The sequence below is a fragment of the Protopterus annectens genome, chromosome 9.part0, assembly GCF_019279795.1.
Source record: "Protopterus annectens isolate FY-2018-M chromosome 9.part0, PAN1.0, whole genome shotgun sequence".
NCBI lineage: Eukaryota > Metazoa > Chordata > Ceratodontiformes > Protopteridae > Protopterus > Protopterus annectens.
This window is the reverse complement of record NC_056743.1, coordinates 1,416,560,599-1,416,579,743: the sequence shown is the minus strand read 5'-3', so window position 1 is coordinate 1,416,579,743 and position 19,145 is coordinate 1,416,560,599. Positions and strand designations below refer to the sequence as shown.

General features: G+C 44.1%; 1 protein-coding gene across 1 annotated transcript in view; it reads right to left on the bottom strand.

The window, feature by feature from the left end:
- Positions 1–19,145, bottom strand: part of LOC122812097 (WW domain-binding protein 1-like) — a 440,566-nt gene that overhangs the window by 200,083 nt on the left and 221,338 nt on the right. The gene's annotated exons all lie outside the window — the stretch shown is intronic.

Here is a 19,145-nt window from a genome sequence, read left to right as displayed (position 1 = left end):
CCGATGTAATGGCTACAAAAAGGCTGTCTTGTAAGACAAGAATTTGAGATCCACCGTAGCGCTGGTTCGAAGGGGCGGTCAAGGCCTGGAGAACCAAAGAGAGGTCCCAAGGAGGAATCGCTTGTTTTACAGGGGCCTGAGAAGAAAAGTACCTTTAAGGAAAATTTTACACAACTTGGCTGACATAAGAGGATTAGAGTCATGGCCAATGTGATAATGAGAACTTGCCGCCAGTTGTACTTTGACTGTGGAACTGCTGGCACCATCGTTAAAAGAGTGGTTAGAAAGTCAAGCACTAAGGGAGAGGAACCGTGAAGGGATTCAGGCCTTGCCGCTCCACAAAGAAAACCGTTTCCACTTGCTGCGGTAGACTTTCCTAGTGGACGGTTTATGAGCTGCCACCAGAATTGCCTTAACAGGTGACGAAATACCGAGTCCTGATCAAGAGTGGAACTGGAGCAGCCAAGCGGTCAACTTCAGGTTGTCCAGATTTGGAGGAGGTATGCAGGATGGATGGGATATCAGATCCGAATGGGATCTAGAATCCAAGGAGGATTCACCGAGTGAGACCTTAGAAAGGGGAACCAGATCTGTCGAGGCCAAACGGAGCAATGAGAATCATTCTGCAACCCACCGAGAGGCTTTCTGAAGAACTTGGAGCATCAGAGGCAAGGGTGGATAAGCGTAAAGAAGACCGGGTGGCCAAGCATGCACCAGAGCGTCTCTTGGAGAACCTCCTGGAGGTATCAGAGCGAAAAACTGTCGCACTTGGTGTTTGAGGAGAGGCAAAAGATTGCATGAAGGAGTTCCCCACCATGCGAATATGCGTTCGCTACTTGAAAATTGAGAGACCACTGTAAGGGCTCAGAATGGTGCGACTGAGCTTGTCCGCCAGGATGTTGGACCGACCGAATGTGCGTTGCTATTAGAAAGCGGTTGGTGGAGATTGCCCATTCCCAAACTCTCATGGCTTCTCGACAAAGGGGTAAGACCTTGTTCCCCTTGCTTGTTGATGTACCAGACCACAGACATGTTGTCGAATGAATCGCAATTGTTCCCAAGGGAAGAAAGTCCTGAAGTGCTAGCAACGCTAAGAGCACTGCTCTCATCTCTAGAACGTTGATATGCAGTAAGGTCTCTGTATCGTTCCACGTGCCTTGGACGTCCGGCCCGCAAAATGCCCCCACCCGAGGCGGGAGGCGTCCGTGGTCACCGTGGCGAGGGGGGGAGAAGCACAAAATGGGCGGCCCCCGTGGAGATCTGGAGAGTGAAGCCACCACAGGAGGGACAAGCAAGCCTTGCTGATCGCAATGGGATGATGCATAGGGAGAGCAAAGTATGACCACTGTACTAAGAGAGTCCACTGTAGGATGCGCATATTGAGCCTGGCAAGAGGGAGAAGTGCTATAGCAGACGCCATGGACCCTAGAGCCCTCAGGACCAACTCCGCCGGAACAGAACTTGAGTGGAGAATGGCCCGCACCTGGAGCTGCAGATTTTGAACTCTGTCCGCAGTGAGGAAGGCTCGTAAACTCCTTGTGTCTAGCCTGGCCCCTATGAAATCTAAGAGCTGTGTGGGCCAGGTTGGATTTCTTTGTATTTATTGTAATGCCCAGAAAGGCAAGATGGAGAAAGGAGTCTCGCGCCAATAATAGTAGATGCCTTGTTGGGGTGAAGCCAGTCGTCCAGGTAGGGAAAGACCTGCACCCCTGAAGCCTCAGGTGGGCCGCTACCACTGCTAATACTTTGGTGAACACCCTGGGGGCTGTGGTGAGACCAAAGGGAAGGACCCGAACTGGTAGTGACTGGCTCCCAGCCAGAAGCGGAGGAACCTCCTGAGCCTGTCCATCAGGATGTGGTAGTACGCATCTTTGAGGTCTATCGAGCACATCCAGTGATTTTCTCCCAAAAGGGGAGAATAGATTGCAGAGTGACCATTGAATTTTTCCTTGGGGACTGCCAGATTCAAGAGAGAAAGGTCTAGAATTGGTCTTAGTTCCCCGTCTTCTTTGGCAATAAAATGAACCTGGAGTAGAACCCTGATCCGATCTGGTCTGGGTGGACGGGCTGGATGGCTCTTTTCTTTAGCAGATGACCAATTTCTGCCAAAGCGGCCTCCGTTGACCGGGTGGAGCGTCTGGGAGGGACTTCAACTTTGGAAAGTGAAGAAAAGGGATGCGGTATCCTCTGGATATGATTTGGAGAACCCAGCGGTCTGATGTTATGGACTCCCATGCAGCTAGGTGCCCGAACGTCCCCGACTGCCTCCAGAGTGGAGCAGCCGGGCAACCTCAGGGTTGCTGCGGCCGTTCAGAGAAAGGTTCCCTGGACCCGAAGTTTCTGGGAGCCCCTCTGCCTCTAGGGCGTCCTCCCTGTCCTCCTCTGCCACGGAAGGACTGGTTGTCCGGAGCAGGCTGGGACTGCTGCGACTTCGAACCACATCTTCTTCTGACCCTTTTGGTTCCTAGAGTAGGGCCTCTGGGGTGCAGAGAAGCGGATTCCGACGGCAGACAGCGTCTTCCCGTCCTTCGCTCTGGGTCAAGGTTTCGACGGTTTTGCCAAAGAGGGCAGAACCATCAAAGGAAATGACACTTTGAAGGGCTCAGAAAATCGCAGTGCGGAGCCAGGCCTGGCGTCTAGTGACTAGGCCTGCCCTGCGCTCTAGCGCCTTCCGTAGCGTGGGAGAGTAGCCATAGAGGTATTAGTAACTGATCTAAGAGTGGCCATGCGGGTGGAGTGCAGCACCCTGTCCTCCTCCGACATGGACTCTGGGGAGATGCAGCGTATTCTTTAATGAGATCTCGCTGCATCCTAATGCAGGTAGTTCAGCGCCCTTACAGAAGGTCGCTGAACTAAACATCCGCTTCCCAAGCGGTCCATCATCGAGACTCCTTGCTCGGGGATGGACTGAGGGACTCTCCTGAGCAAGTTCCCTCTTGGTGGCGCCGTCAACATGGCATCTACCGGAGGCCCCTTACTCCAATGGGCACGGTCGGACGGTGGGCTGAGGATCCTATCGGGCCTCTTAGGAATTGGCTCCACGGTGTCCGGTTCCTTCCACGCCCTGGTGGTAATGAGGTCCACCAGGGGTCGGCAGGAGGACACCCAAGAGGTAGACGGGTCCGCTTCAAATGCCTCCAAGAACACGGACTCGTCCGAGGAAGACTTGGGGGCAGACCCCCCCCCCCTTATATGGAGCATTTCCATGATGTCTCCAAATGAGACATCCTCGGGGGGTGACCGTGGGGAGCCTTCCTTCCTCCAAGTCCGTGTCTTGTGAGACTCGAGAGTCAATGTGCCTCCTTTGCGTATGCTGAGGAACATCCTCTGGGGGCTGTCAGAGGACTCGCAAGCAGCAACTTGTTCCATTGGAGCAGCTTGGGGCACAGAAGCGGGCTGTCCCAAGGGCGGATGGTGGAAGCCTGGCCCAGTGCAGAGGGAGCGGGACGGAGCCAAACAAGTGCGGGGTCCGAGACCCTCAACAGGGCCCTCTCCACTACATCAAACGCCGAAGGAGCCGACCTCGACCAAAGGATCCGACAATCGGCTCCCCTCGGATCCGAAGAGTGGATCGGAGCCGGCGCTTCCGGACCCGAAGGGACAGTGTGCTCCGACACAGAAGGCGCCGAAGGAGCACTGATCACCCCGGATCCGAGGCTCGGATCCAGGCTCCGAGGTCGGATCCGGCACTCGAGGGCAGGGTCGGATCCAGTACAAAGTACTATCGGCGCCGACCCACCCCGGCTCGAAGCTGCTCGGCTCCAGCTGCTCGAACCGGATAGCGGGTCGGAGAAGGAGCAATCGGTTTGAAAAGGGTGTTGAGCTCCCCAGAGGAGGCAAGAGCACTCCCATCTGCATCTGGGCCTGGATGAACCTTCTCATCATCCGGTCCAGATCAGCATCGAAAGCTATCGTGGATCTCGGCGAGGCTACAAAGGTAGGCCTGGAGTGCCTCCTCGATAGCCTCGACGGAGATCGGGTCTCCTCCTCCTCAGGTCCCGTGAAAACACACTGGAGACCGGGCCAGAAGGAGGAGACCGAGCCGACAATGGAGCCGACACGGGCGGGAGAAGCCGCTTGGCTGGCGGGGCGAAACAGAGGTCTCGGCCCGCCGCTTATGGTGCTTCTCCCTCCGGTCCTTTTCTAGCATCCCTCCTCCGAACCAGAAGCGGGAGGTTGAGTCCCAGGAGGAGGAGGGTGCCACAGAGGAATAACCGTAGGCGGTTACTCCCGAGTCCGTCCGGTAAAAGGCCAAAACAAGCTTGGACCTCCTCCTTCAATGCCCTGGGGTTGAACCCTGCACAAATGGAACATCCAGATGTGAGGTGTTCAACCCCAGGCATCTACACACAGTGTGGCCATCAGCTGGGGAAAGCTTATGGCCACACTCGAAGCATTTAGAAAATATAGATTTGGGTTGGTCTGCCATCCCAATCTAACAAAGTAGTTACCAAACTAAAAGTAACTAAACAACAAAAATACACTCACAGGCCCAACACACACACACTCCGCCAACAGCGAGGGGAGGGATATAACTTTTAGATTAACTCTAAAAAAGTAAAAATATCAAAGGGGAAACCTACACTTTCACACAAAAAATCAATAAAAACTTTAAAATTCTGAAATTTAACACTTAAACTAGCACTTAGCTTGTGAGCCTGAGAAACAAATCCAGTCACCATGCGCGGCAAACGAGATCTGGGGTCATGAGGGTAGAGCAGGGCATTATGGGTGAGGGGAGGAGCTGAGAGCTTGGATCCATAGCTGGAAAACCATGCCGGTTCGGATCCGATATCGGATCCATAACCCACAGGTTGCAGACAAATGAATTTCCTACTTCAGATTGGTTGCTAACCTGTTGTGAGTTATGTACCAGATCCTGAAGTGACTTGCGGTCTAGGGGGTCAGGAGAAGACAGTTTTTTATGCAATTCATCTAACAAATACTCTTGGTACTGTATCATATGAAATTGACAATTTAATGCCCTCATAGAAAGAGTAGCAGAAGTATACACTTTTTTACCCCATCTCTCTAAAGCTCTGGACTCCCTTTCAGAGGAGAGAGGATTTTTAGCAGTGGCAGCTGCAACCCCTTTAGGGCCCTGGGAAATAGTTTCTGGATCAGCAGAGTGGGCCTTGTAAAGGTAAAGATGTGAGTCCGGGACCCTGTAGTACCTATCGGGTTTGGCAGGAGCCAGAGGGAGAGAATCAGGGGTTGTGCTAGAGTCAGAGAACACATCATCAATGACATTCAAAACAGGAGGAATAGCTAAAGGCCTATGCTGAGGCAAATGTAAAAAGGTCCTTAATCTTTTCCTGGAATCAGAGAATTCCTGGCCCTGCCATTGGAAATGCTCTCTCATGGTGTGTAGTGTCTCCCCCCAAAGGAAAACTCTTCAGGAAGGGAGGCCGAGGGAATAGATTCCTCTGCATCAGAATCCTTGTAGGCCGAAAAAGCCTCCTCCTGGTGGTCCGAGAGAGTAGAGCCATCAGAGGCCTCATCTGAGGAGTGGGGATCAGAGGGCTCAACCCTGGGCCTTTTGTCTGGAGGAGGTTGAGAGCCCCTGTCCGGATGAGGTTGAGAGCCCCTGTCCGGATGAGGTTGAGAGCCCCTAATTAAGGAGATAAGATCCTCTGCTAAGCTTAGAATCTGTGAACCAGTAGAGGGTCCCTGAGGAATAACCTTGGGAGGCAAAGCTTTTGAGAGTTTAGCAGCTTTAGCCCTGGAGAATGCCTTAATGGACATTGATGCAGGAGGCCTGGCTGCACCACGTGCTGGTGTAGATTTGTCTAAAGGAATGGTGTCGGAAGGTTCCAGGACACCAGTTTCTGTTGGAAATTCAATAACCGACTCAGCGGGGCCTCGGAACCGAGGTAGTCGGTTGATTCGGCGGTTTCGTAATTGGAAGTACAAAGGACTCGGTTTCAGCTGAGACCGAGACACTTGCGGTAGGCCTGGCCGTGGTTTCAGTCGAAACCGCGGCCCGCGTGTGTCTGTCCTTGTCCTTCCATTTCTTAACTAAATGAGAAGTCGGAGTCTACGACGGCATCTTATACGCAAAACTAGCCCCAAAGAATTCCTCTTCAAACTCCGCCCGACGTCGGTTGAAGGAAGCACAGGCTGAACAGGCCGAGACGTCGTGGTCTGGGCCTAGACAGGGTAGGCAGTAAGAGTGGAAATCCTTATGAGGTATTTGTTTCCCACAAGTTAAACAATTATTAACTTTATCTGACATCGGCTGAGGCAAGAAAGAGTCCCCAACGGGGTACTTAGCTTTTTGAAGTCTTCGGTAGCTGAATTACAGGAGCTGGCCGACCGGCACTTGCGAACTGCTTCTGCTTCGGGCACCACACGGCAAGAAAGACTGAGGAAGATGGCATTGGCTGATGCTTTTATACCCCAGGCGCTCTGACATCGGGGAAAGTGCGACATCAGCCGACGCTGGACCCAGACTTTGGAATCCAGCCGACCGAAGGGCTGCCTGAGGCAGGACAACCCATATGTGATGACTGAAGATGCATCCTTGAAGGACATCTGCTTCTGCTTCGGGCACCACGCGGCAAAAAAGACTGAAGAAAATGGCGTCTGCTGTGTCTTATATACCCCTGTCGCACTGACGTCAGGGAAGAAGGCGACAACAACCGACGCCGGACCTAGAGTTTGGAATTCGGCCGACTGAGGACCCGCCTGACGGCAGGAGAACCCCATCTGTAATGACTGCAGCTGTATGCACGATGAACATCTTGGGGTGCTCACAGGCCCCACAATATCCATAGCTACCCTCTGAAAATGCTCCTCAATCACAGGCAAAGGTATCAAAAGAGCTTTCACCTTGTCTCCTGCCTTGCCTATTTTTGGCAACGCTCACAGGTCTTGCAATACCGTTACATCTCTGGAAATCCCAGGCCAATAGAAGTTCTGCATAATACGTCTATCTTTGTACGTTTTACGCCCATATGACCTGCAAAGGGAATATCATGGGCTATGGGGCTAGAAGTGCCAGACGCTAGGCTTTGGGCACAACTAACTGTTGTACTCTCTCACCCATTAGCCCTCCCCCAGTGGTCCATTTCCTATACAGTAACCCTTTGCCCTAGTATACAGATTCCCCCTTCCCTTGAGAAACAGTTGTCTCACTAGCTACCTCCCTCAGGCCTTGAAATGTAGGGTCTGAGAGCTGAGCCTGTCTCAACTCTCTCTTTGTAACCCTTCCCATCTCCCCTTCTACAGATGTCTGGTATTCTCTGACAGCGGTGCCTCACTGTCAGCCTGGGTACTACTACTCACCTCTGCCCTTGCAGTCACTCTGTCCAAGGGAACATCAGTACCCACAAACAGCTGTGGCTCACCTTCAGTCTCACTGCTACAGGGTAGCTCCCTCCCTGAAATAACCACCTCACCAGTCCTGGCCGCAAGTGTGCAGTCTATCTGGGTCTCCCCCAGGCTACTACCAGATCCACATGCTTCTCTCCAAGCCTGACTACGTGTAACTGCATGCACACAGGGTACTGCATTATCAAAATCATTCCCTATCAGGACATCTGCAGGGATTTCCTCAAACATGCCTTATTTTTCCAGGCCATAGTACTTTTTTGTTTAGGGTTCTGCAAGTGCAGCATCCCAACAAAAGAAGAGGTGATTTTAAAAACACTGCTGAATTATGTGGAACTGAAATGGATTATCTTTATGAGGGCTTATGAATTTCCAGGCCTTAAAAGTGGCACTTCCCTTAAGCCTGCCTTATTAGGTAGAAGATGATGGAAGATCACGTTTGTTTTTAATTGGTTCTGTTTTAATTGTTTCTTACTGATTGGTTAGGTGCTTTTTTTAAATATGTGGTTTTTACTTTCATTCTACATTTGGTCTGATGAAGCGGTAACCCCGCGAAAGCCCTAACCTTTTTCCAATAAATTGTTTGCCTTTTTATACATCTTTTGGACATTTATTTGGCTGGACCGTTGTGGTTTGACTCACTTATACATATTTTTTAGATTTACTGCTTTTGTGTGAGAGTCTCCTTTAGTGGTGGGATAGGTTATATATACATATTTTCATTTAATTTCTGAACAGCTACCTGCTGCACATGGCAGAATCTCTTGAGGCGAATGCTGGAGGGATTTATACATCTACTGAGGCAGTGTCTACTCAAATTAATATTATGGCTCATAATGATACTAATCACTTACATAGACTAGTTACTAACCAGCCTAATCCTCTCCTAAGGCTTGCCTTTTCTACACCAGGAGAGGTTGAGACTATGGATATTGATGGCTTGTGTGCTTTTCTGGAAGCTTTTAAAGAAGTAGAGAATTTGATGTACAAGCTAAAAAGGTATGAATGGCAGAGGTTTCACTTTGAGGCTTGTCTTGAACATAGTTATTCCAAGGGGGCTACAGATTCTGAAAATGCCTACCCAAGCCTCCAGTGAACCTGAATTACTCAAATGTTGGCAACAACTAAACCTTGATTTGAGTTTTAACTATCTACGACTTTTAATAGAGTATTACACTCCAACTGAAATGTCCCTTCGTATTGACATTGAACGCCATTTAGATATTATGAAATCTAAGTACTCATCTGATGAATACCTACTAAAACTTGACAATTTGTGTGCTGAGGTATTAGCCTATGAATATAGGCTAAAACAACAAAAACACAAGAAGTTACTCGGGGATCACTCAGATTTCACTAAAGGTCATATTTTTGTTTGGCCGAGGAGTGAACCTAATCGTTCTAATGCTCAACCTGCAGTACAGCAAGTTCGTGATGCGACTTCACACTCCTTAGATAAACCTAGTGCAAATACAGCTAATGCACTTTCAACTAATATGCGTACTTTAAATGTACCCAAGTTGAATTCCTTGATCACATCCAGCAATAATTCAACTAATATTGCTTTGACCGAAGAGAATACCTCTAATATGCTTATTCTGGATCTACCTAATCAATCCATTAGCAACGAGCGCTCTGAAGATGCACCATTGCCACCGGGAGCCATACCCTCAATTACCGACACCGAGCTTACATCTTTAGATCCTTTGAACGTCGTTTCAGCTAAAGCTGGAGCTCCTCCAATGAATGGTTCCTACACAGATGACTTTTCCAGGCCCAAAGTGAGGGAAATGCCTAGGCTTACAAACAATGACAATATTTTCTCGCCTAACCCTTTTATGGCTCTACCACTACCTACCAGACTGGATCAACCGAACCAACGAGGTCATTCTCTATCGAGAGATACTCAGAAAAGGAAAGCCTGCAAGGAAGGACGCTCACCTGTGAGATGGAGTGGTATGAAACCTTTTCTGAACAAGGTTTAGTGCATAATTTATCGAACTATGCTTTAACAGCAGCACAAATATCTGTACTTAAAGGCTTAAGCTTTATACCAAGCAATAAATCCGATGTAGCTGATGTCATTTTAGATATCAAACTATTTGCACGTAAAGTTATGCTTGGAACTTTGTTTAGGGGAAATGGCACATTCATACAGAAACAGGGGTCCTTATAAACAGAGTGTCTATTGCCCACCTCTTACAGCATCTATTGAATATTTTGTTAAACTGTGTGAAAATGATATTTTTGCCTCTTTAGGAACGTTTAAGACAAAATTTTGTAATTTAAACACTGATGAAAATAATGCTTTGCAACAACTACGAACTGAACCTTCCATCAGTATTAGACCTGCTGATAAATGAGGTGCAATTGTTGTACTGAATAGATCTGACTATTTAACTAGCATGTATACTATATTAAATTATGTTTGTCCTTATAAGAAGATTGTAGAGAAAGATGTAAATAGGTGCATTATTAATGTGAAGAATGATCTATATGATCTATTGATGTGTGGTCTTATTGACCATGATTTGTATGGGTCTTTGACCGTTGAGAATCCTCTTATTCCTACAATTCATGGGTTGCCCAAAATTCATAAGGACAGTCACAAGCCCCCACTCCGCCCCATTGTTTCAGGGCGCAGTTGAGTGACTGATCCTCTTTCCAAATATGTTGAATTAAAACTTAAATCTGTACTTAGTGAGTCCCCATCAATTTTAAAGGATACTGAAAATTTTCTGTCTAGCTTATATTCCTCTACAAATGGTGACATACTTGATAATGTTTTTCGGGCAACCTTGGATGTGAAAACTTTATTCACTGTTATACCCAATGAAGTGGGTCTTGATGCAGTTAGGTTGTTTATTTCTCATCATGGCCATTTCTCGCATAACATGGTTACTGTTATCTGTACTTTGCTAGATTTGACCCTATGTAATAACTCCTTTGTGTTTGAAGGCCAGTATTATCTGCAGCAAACAGGAGTGGCCATGTGTACCCCCTGCACCAATAGCTACGTCAATTTGGCTACGGCGCAGTGGGAGAATGAGCATGTTTATAACGACAATCCCTATAAACATTTTATTAAGTATTACGCTAGATTTGTTGATGATATTTTTCTCTTGTGGGGAGATAGTGAAGAAGAACTCCTGAATTTTGTCAGATATCTTGAAAGTACTACAGACTATTTAAGGTTTAGTCTAAATTACTCTCCCACATCTATTGACTTCTTAGATGTTACTGTATCAAGAAATACTGAAGGCACCCTTGAGACGCAGCTTTATAGTAAACCCTGTTGGAGGTATAGTTTACTCCATCGGTCTAGCATGCATCCTTCGCATATTTTTTTCTAACATTCTTAATGGCCAATGTCTAAGAGCTTCTAGGCTATGTACCAACGATGTGGCTTTTGAAGAGACTATATATAGAATGGGTGATGGCTTTAATGTTAGGGGGTATTCACAGACCTCACTAAATAACTCTAGGAGCACTGCTTTATCGAATCAACGCACTAGAGGTGCTCCTTATTTTTCATCAAATAATCACACTACAAATAGAGGACAGTCTGGTAACATGGGATGTTCTCCCGGGATATTTTTTAAGTATTCTAATAATATACAACATCACTGTGATGTCATTAGAAAAAATTGGCCTAATCTTTTAACAGATGATAATGTAAGACGCGTAGTGGGAGAACACCCTTCCTTTACATTTAGGAATAATGTCACTTAAAAGGCTTCTATGCTACAGCCCAAGGTGTGTATGTTCCACACCCTCAGGGAAGGTGGCTACCCTTCCCTGTTACAATTGTAAAGCTTGTTCTGCTATCTCTCCTGATCCCTCTTTTACACACCCTGTCACTGGACGTATTTTTACACCTAGATTTGTGGCAACATGTAGGAGTAGGAACATAGTTTATCTTGCTACATGCTGTTCCTGTAATGTTTTTTACATTGGTAAGACCAAATGTCAGCTCAGGGAAAGGATTCTCGAGCATTTAGGGAACATACGCAATCAGGTTATATCTAAAGCTCTAGCTAATCATGCCTTATTTTTTCCAGGCCATAGTACTTTTTTGTTTAGGGTTCTGCAAGTGCTGCATCCCAGCAAAAGATGAGGTGAGTTTAATAACACTGTTGAATTATGTGAACTGAAATGGGCTTATGAATTTCCAGGCCTTAACAGCGGCACATCCCTTAAGCCTGCCTTATTAGGCAGAAGATGATGCAAGATCATGTTTGTTTTTAATTGGTTCTGTTTAATTTCTTACTGATTGGTTGAGTGTTTTTTTTAAATATGTGGTTTTTACTTTCATTCTGCATTTGGTCTGATGAAGCGGTAACCTCGCGAAAGCGCAAACCTTTTTCCAATAAATTGTTTGCCTTTTTATACATCTTATTTGGCTGGACAGTGGTGGTTTGACTCACTTATACATATTTTTTGAATTTCCTCAAACACACCTACTTGCTTGTTTCTTTTTCCACCCCCCCAGTCAAGGTGAACCCAAGCCAAAGGTATTTGGAATGGGGTCCCCCCTAAAGTTCTGACTAGAGTAGACTGCCCAAGCAAGTAGTGCTCCTCTGTAACCACTGCAAACTTCACAATGGTTAGGTCAAAGACTGTGCGTCTCTTAGCCATGGCCTCTTTCCCTTTCACCAAGACAGTATATAACCTCTTGTGGTAGTTTGGTACCCTTGTCGTCTCAAGACAACCTAATGTTGACATTTTGTCATTCCCACTTACTGACTCTCCCACCTTTTATTCCCCTCCTTGCCTCCATGGACATCTATATGCTACATGGCCCCACTGGTTGCATTTAAACATTTAACCCTTGGCCCTGGACGTGTACCTGGACTAGTGGCTTCTCCTGCTACTGGCAGACACTGTTTGGGTAGTCTGGGCTGCCCATCATGGGTTCTCTTAGACCCATGAGCAGCACCGGGTGTCCCTTTCCTGTACAGGGATGCCCTGCTTGCTAGGTATAGGTTTCCCTTCTTCCCCAAGTTATCTGCAGTAGTGCATTGTCCATCAGCTAACCATATTCTCATGTCCTCTGGCAAAATGCAAAGAGCTTGTTCCCTCACCAAAAGGTCTGCCCGCCCTTCAAAAGTGTTGACCTGACATCCACTTTTCCACCTATGAAAATAAGTGCTTAGTTCAGCAACATATTCACACACACACTTTCATCTGTCTTGCGTCTATGCTCACGAAACATTTTCCTATAAGCTTCGTTTGTTAACAAAGCATTCTAACAAACACATTTTGACTGCATTATATTCTAACAAACACATTTTGACTGTATTATAATTTAAGCAATCAGTATCAGACAGTTTAGAAATTATAGTGACAGCTTTACCATGGAGTAAGGGGGTCAGGAACCATACCTAAAGCCCTTGGTCAACATTATACTGTTTACATACCCTTTCAAACATATAAATGAAACTATCAAAATTATCCCCCTCTGTAAATTGTGGAAGAAATTTACTGACCTTTGTTCCTTCTGGGGTTCAGTTTCTCCCTTCCCCATTACCTCCATGACTCTGGCAAAGAGTCAGCATCTCCTCTTCATGTTGCCCCTGCCTCTCCTTCTCAACTTCCAGACATTGCAGTTTCTCATTTTCCTCTGCCTTCAGATGTTGCAGTTTCTCATTTTCCTCAGTCTCTAGATGCCTCTGTCTCTCTGCTGCCTCCATTTCCAAATGCTTGGCCTATAGCTCAAGTCTCCTCAACTCCAGACAGATTTTCAAGTACACTGTGGAAAGGTTGAGCTGTCCATTTTCTGAGAGTTGTACATCTCCAAGGCCAGTCTGATTGTCCTCCTGGTTGCTATTCTGTGATGCAGCTGTGACTAAAACTGCAATCATGTCTGCTTTAGTCAGGTTGGCATGTACCAGTCCTTTAGCCTGGCATATTTCAGCTAACTGGCTCCTTGTCAGCTTGCCATACTCCTCTGCTGACATGCTTGCCTGCTCTCCCTAACTAAGCTAACAAAAAATGAAACAATTATGATATGAACTCTGAATGTTCACTGGGTGGCTGATTGAGGGTACAAATACCTTCAGTGACCACTTTACACAGGCTACAGGAATTCAATATCCACACCACTACAATACAATTAATATGTGATGTGGCTATCTCACAACTGTCAACCAATTAATATGGAATGTGAATATCCCACCACTGTGCCACCAGTTAATATGCGACACCCCTGCACTGGCCCCATAATCAATGAGCCTCAATCCTCACCACTGGCAACAGTGAAGGACGTACACAATGGGAGGATGACAAGTACAGACACAGTAAAGTACACTTTCCCTTAAAAGCACACAGAGATCGCAGTCAGTCTGGGGGCTGGTTTCTCCCTCTTTCTCCAGATTCCCAATAAGACTTCCTACTGGTACAGCTATATGGTTAAGATCTCAGCTGAGGGGTCAAGCCAAGACCTCCAGAACCCTCTCTGTCCATCCAGTGCTTCATGTCCCTGCCTAAGTAGCTGGCACACATACACTTTGAGATTTGATTTATATATAAATGCATAGACACTCCTGGGGAAGGCTGGCAAAGGTTTATTAGCTATGCCCCCTTCTGCGCATACTATAATGTAGTTATCACTGCCACCAACCCCTCTTAATCATATACTTAAGGCCCTTACAAAGGGTGACCAATCCTACTGTGTAATATAACTATTATCCAAATGGTAAGTGTGACCAAGAGCAAGGCTATTTAGGAGTGGCCTGTACAGTGTCACCAAGTACATATGCAAGTACCCTAAGAGCTTAAATATGTCAAACAAATAACAGCCACAAAGATAAGTTTAAATATATTTAATAATAAAAGAACAAGACAATACTCAATGCAGTAACTTCCGAGTTCAGAATCCCAGAAAATATTTCAAAACAACATTGCAGGACAGTCTCCAATACATAAATAATAAAACAACAAGACAATTCTCAAACAGCACAATAACTGCAGAGTTCAAAATCACAGGAAATATTTCAAAACAATATTGCAGGACAGTCTCCAATAAATATAGAAAACATCTAAACTTATCTTTACTATATTCCTATCTATATCTAAAAGATACTATGCCCCAAATAACTTACTTACAGAGCAACACGCAGGCAGAAGTGCTGAATGGATGTTTCTAGGTCCAAGGCAAGATACAAAATGCACAGTCTCTCTCTCTGAGAGAGTTCTTAAATTAATATTGCATATTACTGCTGGGTTAGCCTAGATGACATCACTCTGTCACCTGCCTTCAGTCCCCAAGCTAACAGAAACTAACATCTCTTGTGTTAAAAATACACATCTCTCAGATATTTGCTGAGAACTTGAAGTCGTAAAACAATTAAACACTTTTACATTTTAAACCTAGTAATTACTTTTCTTTTCAGACAACAGAAAAAACTTCTAGCTCTAGACATTATATCTGCTTGCTGAAACAGAGAACACAATCGCAAAACACCTAAATTTCAACTTATTTTCTTGTAGTTTTGTAAATTAAAAGAACACAATGCTTGATGCTGATGTCTCAACCAGAAGACACAAATGGAAAACCACAGGAATCAAAAGAAGTCTCTGGAAGAGTGCTGTTATGTATCCAAAAGATATTTATTTAAAATCAAATAAAAAACACACAAAGTTTCCAAAGGATTAGCGCTTTCGGGTGTTAACCCTTCATCAGATGAAAAACAAATGTTAAAAAGCACTATTTAAAATAAGAGACAGCCAATCAAATACTAGTAAAAAACCCGCCTATTTTTTAAGGTGGGTTTTATGGGAACAACATCATTTAGCCCCGGACTCCTATGTGCCATGAATTCTATGATCTTTCTGGACTCTATTAATTCGGTGTGCTGTTTAATGTCACCACCTCTCCTATTCAACCTCACATTGACTATAGCCCTAAATCCAAAACTGTGAGTAGGGTTATCTTTCACATGTCTGAAAAGGGCATTATGAATATCACTATTCCTAATATTGGATATATGTTGTAGAATCCTAACTTTGAACATGTTATTAGTCTTAAATATACAATGTCTTTGGGTCTGCAAGTAGCCCTAGCTTTTAATAAAAATGTTTTATTAGTAATAGGATGTACAAAAGTAGTGTCTTGAAGGATATAGGAGCAAGCCTTACACATGCCACATGGCTTACTACCTATAGATAGAACAGGGGTGACAGAATCATTAAAATGTTCCCCACATAGAATATCTTTTAAATTCTTGTTTTTTCTATAACCAAACCTTGGAGACGGACCAACTATACTTCTAATCCTATCATCACTAGTGAGAATATTCCAATTTTTCCTAATAATTCCACTAATTTCTTTGATATTGCTACTATATGTGAACATAACTTTAGGTATAAAATCACGCGTTGCTTCATGCGAAGGTACGTTTTCTTCTCTGTTTGATCGATATAACCAGGGTTTGTATTGCTGTCCCCTCTTCACTCTATTGTTCTCTAGAACGTCTTTCACCATATCTTCTTTAAACTCCCTGTCAACAAATAATCCTCTCAACCTATCTAGTTCCCCATTAAAACAAAAGTCATCAGTGCAGACTCTAGATACCCTGGCTAATTGTCCTTGCACTATGTTGGGAAAAGTATAACGTGGGTGCATGCTATCGAATGAAAGAAGTGTGTTCTTCCAACATTCCTTCTTATGTAGGTTTGTTGAAAAACCTGAACTGGTTTGTTCTATTGAAACATCAAGAAAATCTATTTTGGTATAAGATGTTTCCTTCGTGAACCTAAAAAAATCAGTAGTAGAGTGTAGGAAAACAATGAACTCTTCTAACGAAGTAGTGTCCCCCTCCCATAAAATAAAAACATCATCTACGAAACGTTTATAAAGTTTGATATTCGGTTTCCATTCATTGTTGTTAAGAATGTGTTGATTTTCCCAAAAGGAAAGCGCTAGGTTTGCATAGGTGTTTGCACAGGGTGTGCCCATGGCTACACCCTGTGCCTGTCTATACACTTGCTTCAAGCCCAAGAATACATTATTTTCCAAAACCAAACTCAACATAGTTCTAGTCAGGACAATAATGTGGTCAGTGGCTCCACTATCCTTCAAAAGTTGGCTAACCTTTTGGGCCCTGAGAAATAGTTTCTGGGTCTGCAGCATGGGCTTTATACAAGTGGAAGTGAGAATCCGGGACCCTGTAATATCTGTCAGGTTTGGCAGGGGCCGGGGGAAGAGAATCAGGGGCAGAGCTGACATCATTATACGCATCATCAACTACAGTTAGCACAGGGGGTATGGCTAAAGGCCTATGCTGTGGCAAATGTAAAATGTCCCTTTTCTAGAATCAGAAAAATCCTGACCCTGCCATTGAAAGTGTTCCCTCATTGAGTGTAGAGTCTCCCCAAAGGAAAATTCTTCAGGAGGGGAGGCAGAAGGAATAGAGTCTTCTGCATCTGAATCCTCATAAGGTGAATATGGCCCTTCCTGATTGTCTGATAAATCAGATCCATCCGAGGAGTAATCAGTGGAGAGAGGTTCAGGGGTTCAGTCGGGAGGAGGGTGGGAGGCCCTGTCTGGGTGAGGTTGGGAACCCCTAATCAAAGACATAAGGTCCTCAGCAACGCTGAGAATCTGAGAACTTGAGGAAGGTCTCTGAGAAGTAGATTTGGCAGGTAAAGCTTTTGAAATTTTGGCAGCTTTAGCCCTGGAGTAAAATGTCCAATGGAATGGTGTCGGACAAGGAGGTATGTTTCGGCAGAGTAAGAACGAGGACTCGGTTTCAGTCGAAACAGAGACCATTTTATAGACATCTAAGAGTCCGTCTGGGCCTAAGCAAGGAAGGCAGTAAGAATGGAAATCCTTATGAGGTATTTGTTTCCCACAAGTTAAACAATTATTTACTTTGTCTGACATCGGCTGAGGCAAGAAGCTTTAGAAGTCTTTAGCTGAAATCTCTGGATCTGACCGCTGCTGGCACTTGAACAGCTTTTGCTCTTCTGCAAGGTGGCAAGAAAGACTGAGGAAAATGGCATCGGCTGATGCCTTTATACCCGACATCAGCTGAGGCCAGACCCAGACTTTCAACCCATATGTTATGACTGCAGATGCATCCTTGAAGGACATCATACACTTGCACAGGTATACATTTTATATACATTTCTGTTTTTTTCCAGTAGGGTGCACTGTGAACACATCCTTGAAGCTCAGTACTGTACAAACGCTGTTCAACAGACACTTTTGCGGCAGTAGTTAAACACATAACATTTAGTTCTCTTTCATTTGTAAGACAAGCATATGAATCATGAATCATGTTGATATTCACAAATGACATATGATTATTTACAAACTTCCAGATAGCTGGGCCGCCAGTTCCTCGTTGGTGTTTTCTTGGGCTGGCAGTATCACAATAATAATGATCAACTTTTAATAAAATAAATAATTCAACCTTTTAAACTTTAAATGATAATAAGTAGCTCTAATTTCATATATAGCTAAAAGAAAAGACATTTTAAAAAGGGAACCAGTAACCATCTGAAGTAGGGAAAGAAAGAAATTATTTACCTTGTAAAAAGTAATATTTAGCACCTGTTCATAAGTATTCAAGCACTTCTTTAAATTAATAAGAATTTATAACCATGAAATACATTGATTTTCATTTGTCCTTCAGTTTTACTATTTTTGTCTTTTATTAAGCAACTATGTCTTGTTGCATTTCTCTTCAAAGAAGATAACAGATTCCAGCCCATTTCTAATGTTTTTTCTATGATTTTATTTTCTGTATAAAGTCCACTGCATCTTCCAAGGTGTTAAAAAAAATCTTCTTTCCCTCTGAAAGGTGAATCCTTATTTTTGCTGGAATGTGCTTTAATATTGTTTTTTTTTAAGCTTTTAACAACTGGCACATATGTTTTTCTCTTTGACATCACTGATCTTGAATAGTCATTGTCAAATCTTATAGTATTTTCTTTAACTTTAACTAGATAATTAGTCCATGCAGCTTTTAAAACTAAATCCTTATCGTGACTTGAGAAAAAGCTTATGACCATTTACCTTGGTGAAGGTTTTCTTTTTTTCTTTCTTTTTTTTTTTTTTTAAAGAGGAGATGGAAAGTGATCTATATGCCCTTTGATGCCAAAGGAAAAAGCTTCAGGCAGGTTCAAAGTTTTAGGCAGCCAGATATTAAGGAACTGAATCATACTGTCTCCCTCTTCTTTTTCAGGAATCTCATAAATCCTGATGTTATTCCTTCTAGATCTGTTCTCTAAGTCTTCTATATTTTCCCAGAATAAGTTGTTTTGCTTCAGAAGAAATTCAGTGTTATTCTCATTTTCAAGTAATCTTCCATCAAAATCAGACATTACCTCTTCTGTACTCGAGATTTGTGATTACTGTTAAGAGATTCATGCAGCACTTCAATTTGTTTTTTTACATTTCTCTTTACAATTGTCCATTTTGCTTTCTAATTTATCTGTATTTACAGATAACTCATTGATGTTACTTAGTACAGACTTATGTCTTTTTTATTGTACTGTCCTGTACTGTGTAACAAGCTACATTTTTATACTTTGTTTATGATATAGCATAACTTTCCTGGGTTCTGTTGCTTGTCAAGTATACTATCAGTAGCACACTAATGGACCATTTGGACCATTTGAAGCACCCAAAATGTAACTTAAATTGCATCTTTAGTGTCATTTGTTGCATCTTGTATTATATTTAATAGTGCATTACTCAACTATGCCAAAATATCAGAAAGTATGCCACCTAACAGAAGTTTCATCATAACAATGATTAATTTTTAATAAAATGAATAGTGCTGTTAACTGCTTACCATCTTGGT